Genomic DNA, 13,387 nt, shown 5'->3' with positions numbered 1-13,387 from the left:
TACCGGATACACTAAGGTTTTTTTTGATGAGTGATTGATTAGGAATATATTTCTATCATAAAAACAAGGTGCAGTATCTTAAATTGTCATTTATGGTGATGGCTTATCTTGAACAAAGAAGGATTTTAATTACTTCAGACGAGGCAGGAAGAGTATAATTTCATATGAAATACTGTTGCAATCTTGTACAGTCAATAGTTCCTCACTGCCTTCTGAAAAGTAACTGCAATTCTAGACATGGCCATTATTTTAAATTAGGGTCCGCCAATCAGGTGTTCTGTAGATGTGTTAGACAATAAGTTCCATCATTCTTAGTTAGCGTAGCTGCAGCAGGGCTAAGCCCTTGGGGGAAAGCTTGGAACTCAGAAAGCTCCTCTCCCAGACGTCCTCTAGTTCTGCCTTCTGCTTGGATATAGCAGCTTGATAGTTGTCACTGCCATAGTCTATTTGATTTGATTTGATTTATTTGATTTGTCAATCGCTTACAAGATAATAGGTATAAGTATATACATAGTTATGAATACATGAGGTGGGTACATATAAGAAAAATAAAAATAAATTAGGACAGGGAGGGCAGGCACATTGGTGCGCTTATGCACGCCCCCTACAGAACTCTTAGGAAAGGGGTGAGGCCAATAGTAGACAGTCTAAGGTTAAAGTTTTGGGGGTTTGGGGAAGAAACCACAGAGTCAGGTAGAGCATTCCAGACATTGAACACTCTGTTGCTGAAGTCATATCTCCTGCAATCAAGTTTGGTGCAGTTTTCCTTGAGTTTGTATCTATTGTGTGCTCTTGTGTTGTTGTGGTTGAAGCTGAAGTATTCATTGACAAGTAAGCCATTGCAATGTATGATTTTATACACCATACTTAGATCAGACCGAAGACGGCGTAAATCAAGGTTTGACAGGAGTTGGGGCAAGTAATGGGGCAAGTAATGGGAGCTCATCCCATTGTAATGGGAGCTCACCCCATTGCACCCCATTGCATGGTATCAGATCAGGGCTGTTAGCTGTTAGCTTTCCAGCTGACATGTTTTTAACCGCTGAGCCATTGTGCTCCCTAGTCAAATGTATGGGACTTCTTTAATAATATTATGCTGTATTTAGCTTGTAATATGGAATTTAAAATAACTATAAAAACATGAAGGGTTGGTTAAATATAGCCTCAGGCTTCCTAGGACCTAGAAAACAGGGCATTAGCAGGATCTATTGATGGGCTGAAGGCTTGTATGGCTTTCTCCAAAACATTTATTTTAGATAGACTTCCTTGTTCTTTCTTTATAATTTTACCTACCTCCTACAATTCTCTACCAGATGGTTAGGACCCTGCTGACTAGGAATGAATGGATTAGCATCACAACTCAACAGAGACCAATAGAGTCAGGAAAGAGGTTGTAAGGCCGCAGTCCCCAACATTTGTGGCTTTGTGGTCCAGATTGGGGGTGGGGGGGAAGAGGAGAACCAGATGGTGTGAGCGGCATGTGTTCAACCTGTGTGAGCTGTAAATTGAGCTGTGTGTGCATGCGTGTGCATGCCAAATCACTGTTGGCATGGCCTGGTTGTGAATAGACCACAGCCTGGTAGCGGGTCATGGCCCAGGGGTTGGGGAGCCCTGTTGTAAAGTAACAAAGCAGAACTGTGCACATAGCTTTTGATGGTTTCTTGCTCCAAATCAATATTAAGCAGTAACTCACACTCATCACTGCCTCAGTGACTGCTTCTATCCCACAAGCATTTTCAACCTGCTGTCCCTCAAAAAGCATTCTGAAACTGGCCTATGGTTATCTTCATGTCTTCTAACTAGAATACAGAGAATATCATGAGCTAATTATTGGACATCTCATTGCGGAATGCAGTGTATAAGCCAATCAGAGCCCTGCCTGTGAAGATCTACTCACAGAAATGTAAGAAAATTGCCGCCCACTTTTTTCAGTACATGTATTTACAGGAGGGTTTTTTTCCCCCCTTTTAAAGTCTGAGAAGTTCCCTGATGGAAATCTATGTGAGGAAAGATTGATTGTATAAAATATAAATAAAAACACTGAAATTACACCATGAAAACCATATTTGATTTGATTTGAATCAGACATTCCAAGAAGTTATAAGCTGATTTAAGTTTGGATTCAAGGACAATGTGATTCAATTCAATTCACTTCAAAATTCTGTTCAGTAAAAAAGGCGTCCGTAAGCAATGTTATTGGAAGGCATCAAAATGCTTCCTGGGGCTTCATTTTTTTTTATGGAACAGGATGAAAATATCAAGGATGGTAAACCCTTCAGAACACATCCTTCCCACCAAGATTTACTATCCTCAAGAACTTCACCACAATCCAATTTTTCAAATGACGTCTCTCCATCCCCTCTGTTAAGGAAGAGACAGCAGGGAGGAGATATGACAGCACAATAACATCCAAACCGAGCATCAGAAATTTTATGGGGAAGTTATCCTGCACAAATACAGAAATTTCCTACTTAAATCTGTGGACCTACTACCCCCTTCCAAAGCCCACTTGAAAAAAACTGTTTCAAAAATTTGCTCAAGCACCATTTGCCTTTCTGTGGTACCTGGTTTAATATGACCTCGGGCCTAGGAGGAATTTGATCCCCCAAAAGCTTGCCTGGGGGGGCCCTGTCTCAGGAACATCTCTGGAGTTTTTTCCCCCTTTTTTGCTGGTACTTTGCTTGTGTGGAGTGACCATTCAAAGTTACAATGGCACTGAAAAAAGTGACATGACCATTTTTTACACTTATGACTGTTGCAGCATCCCCAAAGTCATGAGAGGCCAGGAGAGGAGATGCGTGCCTCGATATGAGTGATATTGAGTTGGCCACACCCAGCCAATAACATGACCACCAAGCCATGTCCACCCAGTCACATGACCACCAAGCCAGGCCCACCACCTAAGCCAGGCCCACAGAACCGGTTGTTAAAATTTTTGAATCCCATCCCTACTTCCAATTCTGTTAATCTGATCCCAAAGACAAGCAACCTATAAAGGGAAGTGCAAAAAGCTTTCTGTGAGGATATTAGAGAAAGATCTAGGAAAATGAAACACTCTCTCCTCTGTTTGAAAAGATGAGGGAAGCACGTTTTCAGCTTTCCAGGTTAGCCTTTTAATGCATTCCCCCTCCTCAGGGAAAGCATGCTGCACTGGGAAGTATAGGTTCAAAATGTAAGAGGATTCTTGCATGTTGCTGATACTTACTTTATTCTCTTTGCTTTTTTTTCCCCTTCAAGGATTATGACAGAGAAAGGACAAGCGAGGCATTCAATCCATCTCTCAGTTCTGACAGATGAACATTAAAAATACCTTTCTTGCCATGTGGTCAGAAGCAAAGAATCAATATTTAATTTCTGAAGCAGCCAGGTTTTAAAATATTTTTTTTTTAAAAAATAGTGTAATTCTTTGGTAGTTAATGCAGCAAGGCAGATTAAGTAGGAAGTGTTTTTCTACTCAAGATAATGATCCACGTTTTATTTATTTCTCTGAGGTTGGAATGTTCTGTTCGTGGAGGACCAGTATATGTCCCCAATTGACTCCCACTGAACAAGGAATACACAAACATCTCTTCATATTAGTAGGCTGACATTTCAAGTTACTTAAAAGTATATTTGATTGGCTTATGTTCCAAGGACATCACTAAGGCTTTTGAAAAACACCCCACATTCTTTCAAAACTTGAATATTACAAGGCTCTTTGACATATGTCAAATATCCTTTGCATTCCCCATAATTTCTTATCCTCCTTGCAGTATTTGCTCACTAGCACAGAATTTGAATTATTTTTTTTGAGAAGCCACAGCAATTTCCAGGGTCCTGTGTGTGTTTAAGGAAATATAGCAAAGTTATTTGGGGACAAGGGTGGTTGAAGCATTTGATTCAGCAAAATCGCAAGACAAAGCCATCTGTTCTTTCTTCTGCATTCTTCTGTTGTATTCATGTTGTGTGTTTGTCTAGTGGAACGGACCCTTCAGTTCCTTCCTTCTTGTATCTGTTTCATGTTTTGCCTTCCATCTGTTTATCTGCTACAAACTCTTGCCCATTTGACTTGTTCTGTCCAAGATCCACCAAAAGGTTAATTCCAGCATGCTGAGTTGAGGAATCTCTCATTGAGGAAGGAGAATCTACTGGTGCCTAAGATGGCACCCTTATCAAAGACAACGATCCAATGCCAGACAAAATTAAGCAGTGGTGCTGCTAACCTAAAAAGAAGTTAATTTGAAAGTTGTTTTTAATGATGGGCTCTTGTTTACTCCAAGTATTAAGAGTATTTGGATGGTTAGAGCTTGGCTTAAAAGTGTAGGAAGGCTCGTATGGAATTACATGATCTACATCCAGAACAGATGAAAATATGGTCTGTTTCTTCCTACTTGCTACGATTTGTTCCCACTCTTTACTGGCTTCCTAAAATCTTGATGTGCTCTGTGCTGTTGCCATTTTAACTGGAACCAATTAAAGAAAGTGTTTTATACCAGAAGAAAGAAAAAGGATCCAGTCATCTCCATATTATTCTTTTAATTAACATTGTATATTTTTAAAACTTCGATTTAAAGCTTCGAAATTTGCTGCAAATGATGTATACTTTTTTAAAAATTCCTTTTCCCAGAATGTATAAAACAAGGATCTTCAAATTGGCAAGTTTAAAACTTGTAGACTTCAACACCCAGAATTCCTGAGCTAACACAACTGGAGGAGGAATTCTGAGAGCTGAAGTCCACAAGTCTTAAAGCTGTCAAGTTTGAAGACTCCTGGTATAAAATGTTTTAGGTAGTGAAGATCCTGTATCCAGACTACTCAGGGTAGAGAAAAAGTTATGGCAATCTGTGTCTCCATTTTATTTCTATAACACCTTTAATAAACAAGGTATATTTTTTCAGGAAAGTCAGGGTCCAAACTATCATACCAGAATTCTAAAGACCTTTCATCCACCCAATATATACCGAGAATGTGACAACCTAAGAATGACAGAACAGTCCAGCCAAAACTCAGTTCCTTATTTGTTTATACCAGGCAAGCAGAACCTTGCCAGACAAAACCTGTGCTAGACCAAACTCTAATGGATATACCCTAGGAGTTCTATAGAGCAATTACCCTAAATCCTTCCCTCTTTTTCTGACCCATTTCTGTACCGTTTTGTCTCTTGATTCATCCCCTCTTCTTGAAATGTGCTTCCTTCCTGGGAAACTGTCTCTTCATTGTAGTCCAGGGGTGTCAAACTGGTGGCTCGCAGGCTGGATGTGTCACACACAGACCATACCTACCCCAGCTCCGCGAAAGGGAAAAATGTCATGAAAATGTCATGTGATGGCAATGTGATGTGGCAAGTTTGACACCCTTGCTATAGTCCATCACACACAATCCATCACAGCAACATTGTCATTTGTTTATTTCAAACATTTATTTGACTATTTTAAACTGAACTCCAGGCGGCTCACCATCAAAAGATAAAATAATATGTACAAACGATAAAACAAAACCAAAAATACAACTAGAGACAGAAAATATGACAGGAAACACCACATTCCCTCATACAACCATAACAGTGTCTTACTATTTTGCTCTCATCCCAACCCCACACTTGAAGGAAAAGCCAACCATTTATGTAACATTGCATGTGACACACAGCCCATGTCAGCTAGTAAACTGATGAGATTTATGTCAGAAATAGATTTTTTCTGCCTGAGCCTTTTAAAATCTGCAGGTAGTTAACAGTTTATGAAACTGATGAATAAGGACCTTCAGACCCTACCCAAATAGTTAAGTCTATTCTATTTAGCTCTGTTTAGATTGAAATTAAATCTGCTGTATTCAGGTTTTAAAAATATTATCTTTGCTGAAATGTAACCCTACTATATCATGGGACAAGGCAGACACAAATATAAACTTAGACATGGGAAAGAGGGAAATAGTGGTTTACAAGTTGTTTTTGTGAACAATGCATGCATGTATGGAAAATGCTAACGTGCTGATGAATTACTAAAATTGCTAATAGGAGTGCAAACTGTTTTTAGAAGGTACTAATACAGGAATGTGATTCAACCCTTGTTCCTATAAAGTAGGGACCAAGGAACTTGGGGGGGGGGGCACACAAGCTTTGGGAAAGATCCCTTTGTGGTTTTTTTTTAAATTTTGCACAGAATTAACTTTCTTTCCAATCCCTAGTATGTGTGTCATTGGGCTTCCACACATCAGACATGAAACCTAGGGACATAAAAACCCTAGATGTCACAAAAGGGGAATTTATGAAGTGGTACTAATTATTCATGTGATTTTGATTCCATGCCTCTGTTTATACAACCAAGGATTGTATTACCCTTTTTGTCTGATGCCACATGCTACTGGCTCATATTTACGTGATAGTCCACTAGGACTCCAAGGTCCCTCTCACAGTTACTGTGTTTGTGTCAGGTTTTGCCTAAACTAGATTTGCACCTTTGGTTTTTCCTGGCTAGGTGTAAAACCTTGCTTTTCTCCACATTAAATTTCATGTTGTTGGATATAGCCTATTGTTCAAGTCTGACAAGATCTTTTTGGATCCTGAGCTTATGTTTTGGGCTGTTGGTTATTCCTGCCAGCTTAGTGTCATCTGCAAATTTGGTGAGTTCCTCTTCTATTCCCTCATCTAAGTCATTTATGAATATATTGAAGGGTACTGGCCCTAAGATGGAACTTTATGGTACCACATTGCTTGTTTTCCTCCATGTTTCCCTCCACTAAGGACCATGCATTGAGTATGGTTTGTCAGCCAGTTAAAAATCCATCTGGTGGTGATAGCAATAGCAATAGCAATAGCACTTACACTTATATACTGCTTTATCGTGCTTTACAGCTCTCTCTAAGCAATTTACAGAGTCAGCATATTGTCCCCAACAATGTGTCAACCTTGAGCCTGTGTGTCTCAAACTGCCAAACTGCTGGCAGCCCACAGCCAGCAGAAGTAGCCTGCAGTACTGTATTCTAACCACTGCACCACCATTTGCACGTAGAAGTGATGCCATCTATCCCACATTTTTCTAGTTTATCAAGAAGTAAGTTGTGGTCTAATTCGTTGAATGCCTTGCTGAAATCTAAGTATACTATGTCCACAGCATTTCGCTGGTCTACTAATTTAGTCACTCTGTCAAAGAATGAAATAAGATTGGTTTGGCATGATCTGTTTTTAACAAACCTAAGCTGGCTACTAGTTAACTTTATTTGTTTCTAGATGTTCACAGATCTGTTTTTTAATTATTTTTTTCAGTATCTTCCCAGGTATTGATGTTAGGCTGATTAGTCTGTAGTTTCCTGGGTCTGTTTTATTTCCTTTTTTGAAGATGGGAACCACATCCACTCTTTCCCAATCCTCTGGTAGTTCCCCAGTGCTCCAGTATTATTTAAAGACATGGTACAATGGTTCTGAGATAACATCTGTCAGCTCTTTCAGAACTCTGCAATGCTATGTTTTTGGTAGGTTGGGCTATAGTTTCTTTTTGTGCGAAGACTGATGCAAAGATTGAGTTGAGCAGCTCTGCTTTTTCTCTGCTGTCTGTTATTTCCTTGCCATCATCTCTCTTTAGTGGATCAACTGTTTCCTTGACTTTTTTCTTGTTATTTATATGTTGAAAGAAACTTTTTGACAATTATCTTTGACTTTTGTTTCAAGTGTTTATACATTCTGAGCCTTTGCTTTCCTGATTTCATCTTTGCAGATTCAGGCTACTAACTGGTATTCGGCCTTAGTTATGTGTCCCTCTTTCCATTTTTTTTGTACTTATCCTCTTTGTCTTTCAGTTTATCAGAGATCTTTGTGCAACCATGCTGGTTTCTTCTTGGATTTCTTGTTTTTCTTTTTCAATGGTATTGTGCTGAACTGGGATTTTATGATCAAAATTTTCAGTTTCCCACACTTCTTGAGTTATTTTCTCCTTTAGGATTTTTATCCATGGAGTTTTTCTTAAGTTCTTCCTGAGTTTGTTAAAAATCAGCTCTTTTAAAATTTAAGACACTGGATTATATTTTATTGCTTGTGTTTACCTTATATTGAATTCCAATATGATGTAGTCACCTTCACCTAAAGTTCTGGCAACTTCAACTCCCTCTATCACTTCTTCTGTATTAGTAAGAATTAGGTTCAGTATAGTTTTTCCTCTAGTTTCCCCCTCTACCTTTTGGATGTCAAAGTTGTCGGCTAAATTGGTTAGGAATCTATTCAATTTCCCACTTGTTGCAGAATTGTCTCCCGGTTGACATTAGGGTGGTTAAAATCTCCCATTACTACCGTGGTATGTTTTCTACATACATTTGTTAATTGATTAGCAAAGAGTTCATCAATTTCTTTTGCTTGGTTCGGTGTAGTATATGCCTATAGCAAGGTCATTTCCCCCCACCCCTTTTATATTGCCCCATATGGATTCTAGGGGGTTTTCATCCTTGGTTTCGTGTATTTCTGTAGAGATGCAGTGATCTTTTATATATACTGCAACACCTCCTCCTCTTTTGTTAAGTCTGTTTCATTTGAATAGTTGGTATCAAAAGATCCAAACTAGTTTTGGGTATGAATTTACTTGGGAAATGAGTGGACAATAGTCTGGACAAGCCTAAGATATTTTGCAAAGTAATTTCTTTGAAAAGCGGCAATGGCAACAGAGCAGTGAAAGAATTCCTGAGGTATATCATTCAATAGATGGCAAGCTGCCTTGTTAAAAATATCATCACACTGGGCTACTTCTTGCAATCTTATTTTAAAAGCTAAACTATGAGGAATCGTATTTTTGATGTTTGAATTTGTTTTGGAAAATGTATTAAAAATCTTTCTTCCAATATATCTTATTCAGAAGCAAAGCAGACCAAAGAGTCAAAAGAAATATTATGTTTTATTTGTCTTTAAGGAAAAGAAAACAGTTCAATGGAGTTTACTCCCAAGTAATTGAACTAAGGAAACAGAAAAAGATTTCAAGAAGCAAAATGGCACTACTGCAGGATTAAATTCTGTTTTTCTTTCTGTGACATCACAGCAAACACTGATTTATTGATCCACATCTGATTGACATCTGTCCAGTATCAGGTGTCACAGCCAGGACAGAAAGAGATTTTAAAAAATATGTTCTTTAGTATAGTGGAGAGAATTGCTACAATCTGGATGCTGTGGAATGACATGTTTATTAAGCTTACATGCTGAAGGTAGCTGGACGATCAATCATAGTCAGAAATATGGAGTACAAAAAATATGCCTGTTCACTGCTCTGTGCAATTGCACACTAGAAGAATAAAGAAACTGCCTGTCCATCTTGTATCTAGAATTCAATCTGATTATAAGAGTCCTTTATTCCAGAAGTATACCCAATTGAGGTCACTCAAAATATGATGAGGTGCCCTGAAAAGAGGTAGGAAGTAGTCTTGTACCAAAAATACGTTTAAAGGAAAAGATCAGATTCATAGGAAAAATAAAAATAGTGAACTATTTTGCAGTCTCCTTTTCTCTTTCTTTCATTTTGATAAACACCCCCCCCCCATAAGCTACAAAAGATGCTGGCTGGATTTGAATGGGAAACGATTTGTGAATGAAGGCAAATATATGTGTGCTATGATAATGTTGCAGGACCTAATCTGAGTCACTCACCGGGACCAAAGGTTTATTCTTCCAAGCTTTTGGGTTCCTCCTGGAGCCCATCATCAGGGAAGTTATCTCTCTCTCCAGAATATGTACATTGGGCTGTTCTACGTATTGTATTTATATGGTTGCTAGTTGTGTGTAGCTTTTAGTTGTTAATTAGAGTGTTGAAGTCATTGATTGTTATTTCTTTCTGCTGCTGTCCCTTCAGCTCCTAAACACCTGATAAGCTGATAATCAATCAGCAATCCTGTTGATTGAGGAGGGGCCCCTTTTCTCAGGCTTCAATTATTTTTCTGGCTATTTTTATCCCTGCTCAGCCAACAATCATAGTAACTTGTTTGCGTTCTCGCAAATGATTCATACAAGGGGCAATCAATTGCCGAGAGATGTTTGATCAGGTTGGATGAAGATCACCCTTATCTATAAGGGACAATGCAGCATTGCAGGAACACCTACAATGTTCTTCTACACCAGGGCTGACAAACTCACGGCTTGCAGGCCGGATGCATCACGCGCTGGCCATGCCCCGGCCACGCCCATGCCCGGTTTTGCGAAGGGGAAAAAAAGTAGTGATTACATCATGTGATGTTGCTGTGACGAGGTGAGTTTGACACCCCTGTTCTACATCAAACAGTTTTGGCTTCTAGCATTCTGAGTTAAGCAAAGATCCAACTCCTTGTAGCAATTGACTATTCTGACTGCAATGTTGAAGAGGCAATTGCTAAAGAGCAATGTCAGAGTGCCAGAAGGGGTGAATCTATCAGTTTTACTTTCTCCCACATTCATTTTTTCTTCTACCTTCAAGTCTCTTTTCCTATCCTGCACATGAAAAGATTTAAAAATTTGGGGATGGAAAGACTTCTTGTAAAAACCCAAACTGAAAGCTCATCTGCACTGGCCAAATTCAAGAGCCTGCGTTGTGTTTGTCTGCCTGCCTGCTAAGGAGAAGATAAAGATGATGAATTGATTGTTCCCAGGTGAGTAGTTTGTGTTATCATCCAAGCCTTGCTAATGCTGTGTAAGACACACCAGATTAGTACTGGAAGATACAGAAATTCATTTCTGTTCTGATGTTCATAATAGCATCTTAGGCCCACTTCGACGGGCAGAAAGTGCTGGGGTGTTTCATGACCAATCAATGATAGGTGTTGATGCTTTCCAAACTGGTCTTTCAATAATAATATTTTGTTATCATTCACAGATACTTCCCATATTTCATCTGAATGTCTCTGTGGTTTTTGGAGCTGATGAATACTGCCTTTCACAGAAAGACAAGGAAAGGAATTTGTTTCTTACTCTGCTACATGATCTGCTGGTCCCTGTAAATTTAAATCCTTTGGAAGCTACCCAGGTAATTACAGGTAGTCCTTGACTTACAATCATTCGTTTACTGACTATTCAAAGTTACAATAGCATTAACAAAACTGACATGACAATTTTTCACACTTATGACCATTGCAGCATCCCTAGGGTCACATGATCAGAATTTGGAGTCTTGGCAACTGGCATGTTGCGCTGTCCCAGAGTCATGTGATCACTTTTTGATAAGCAAAGTCAACTGGGGAAGCCAGATTTAGTTAACAACTGTGTGACTAACTTAACCACTGTGGTGATTCACTTAACAACTGTGCCAAGAAAGATTGTAAAATGGGGCAAAATTCACTTAACAACTGTCTTGCTTAGCAATGGAAATGTTGGGCTTCATTGCGGTCATGTCAAGGATTATCTGTAGTGAATCGTGAAGATGTGAAATAAGATTAGATGAATAGCTGAATGAATGAATTCTGTAAGAAGGACTGTATTCCAGGAATGGAGAAGCTGTGTGAAACAGCCAGAAGTGTGAATGAATCTGGGGTAGGTTTAAAAGAACACCCAGATCTTCTTTAGCTTAGGGAGATATGGTGTAGAGACAATAATTTTATTCAGTTGTTGGAAGAAATATCCTTCTGGGTTCAGTTCCAAGTGGGAAAGAAAGACACTGGAAACATGGTGACTGCTTGGAAAGATGGTTTAATGGTAGTTTAATGCCTTGGGTGAAGAAAGAAGAAAGGGCTGATATGCTGAGAGGGCCTGGGTTTTATACCCTCTGTTGAGATTTGAATTTGAGCTTGTATTCTGATTGGTTGTCAGACTCCCATTGGGCCATGCAGGGGCAACTCTGTAGGCTGTCCTGAGTCCCAGGCTTGGATGAGCCTTGCTGGATGATGTAATGAAAGGGCTTTGGCCAATTCCTATTATAACTCTACCTGGAGATCTTTGTTATGTAAAGTAGACTGGCCCAGGCCAGAGTAATGGTCATTAGCAAAGGTGTGGGTGAGCTTCTGCTTCTGAGGTGAGCTTTTGCTTCTGAATTTTTACTTCTCTTTTAGGGGAAATATTCTGCCTTTTTAATATTTCCTAGGATATTTCATTTTTCTAGGAGAGGGGTGGGTGCTAACTTCCTACTCTCTGTATCTTGGCATTGTTTGGACAGCTAATTTTGGGTACAGGAGGTATTGATTGGTGTGTTAAAACAGTTAATAGGCCTTGGGGAAAAATAATAGATAATCTAGTTGTGCAAATAAGGCTGAATCTACAGATATTCAAGAAGACACCCTCTAATCTAGCATGCTATAAGTAGTTAAGGGCTGGGTAAGTCTGAGTTCAGTTCTGCCCTCTGCCATGGAAACTCACTGGCTGACTTTGGGCCAGGCTCCCAGCTTCTTGTTGTATGGCGAAAGGGGGAGTTTATGTTTCTTTGAGTTAGTGGAAGAAAAATGGGACATAAATCTATCGAATGGTAGATAATTATATATATAAAACACATTTACCTTTCTTTAATTCATGAATTATTTATAACCTAGTCTGAATTTTGGATATTTAAATGTTTTAATTTAAAGCTCAGCCAAACACAATTCTGGCCGTTCCCTTGGTCCCATGCAACAGGCTTGCTTTACAGCAGGTGGCAGCCAAGTCACATTCAGAAAGCAGAAAGGTAAGTCCAGCAGTACTCCAGGCTCAGCTACTTAGCAATACGCTGGTAACAGTAGAGTTGGAGAAGCGTAAAAAGCGGGAGATTCCCAGATCAGAACTGAAAAACCAAAAAGGAATGCAAAATGGAAGGCCATTGATCTCTATTATAGAATGAACTAGAGTTGGACTACGTAGTCATAGACCCAAACAAAACCTTTGCTTGCTATAGGAGAAGAAGAAACAGTTCAATCTTGCCCACTTTTTAAATAAGGGAATTGCAGTTTGTGAACAAAAGGCATGTTATGGGTCTCTCCAACATCTTGGATGATAACTGTTGGGAGAATGTATGAAATCACTCTGTGCTCACTCTTCCCATTGTAAGTACCTCCTTCCTGTTGTAGATTAAGTTATTATTTCCCTTCTTACGTTGGTTCAACTCGTACCTTTTGCTTTGCCTGGTGCATTTTACTTCATTATAATCTAATTCCAGTAGTTCATTGGCTACTTCATAGAGGTTAGGAATATACCTCAGTTGAGTCAATGGTGTTTAATATCTTCCAGAGTACTCTTAGCAAGAATGCTACCATAGCACAATAGTTGTAACACTTGCTTTATAAGTAGAAGGTTGCTAATTTAAATCCTGGCAGAAACCAATGTTTAAATTTTTTTTCTTTTCCTGAGCTACCTAGTTTATTCTAAGCTTTAAAATAATAAATGTCCAGTAATAACAATAATACAGTTATATAATAATAGTTCAGTTATGCAATAACAACACTATATTTCTAGTCATCTGTTGCAGAAGGCTTTCAATACAAGCTCTCAGACAGCCCACAGGTAGCCTGT

The sequence above is a fragment of the Pseudonaja textilis genome, chromosome 1 (genome assembly GCF_049901715.1).
Source record: "Pseudonaja textilis isolate UNSWEBS1 chromosome 1, rPseTex1.2, whole genome shotgun sequence".
Classification (NCBI taxonomy): Eukaryota; Metazoa; Chordata; class Lepidosauria; order Squamata; family Elapidae; genus Pseudonaja; species Pseudonaja textilis.
This window is presented reverse-complemented; position numbering follows the sequence as displayed.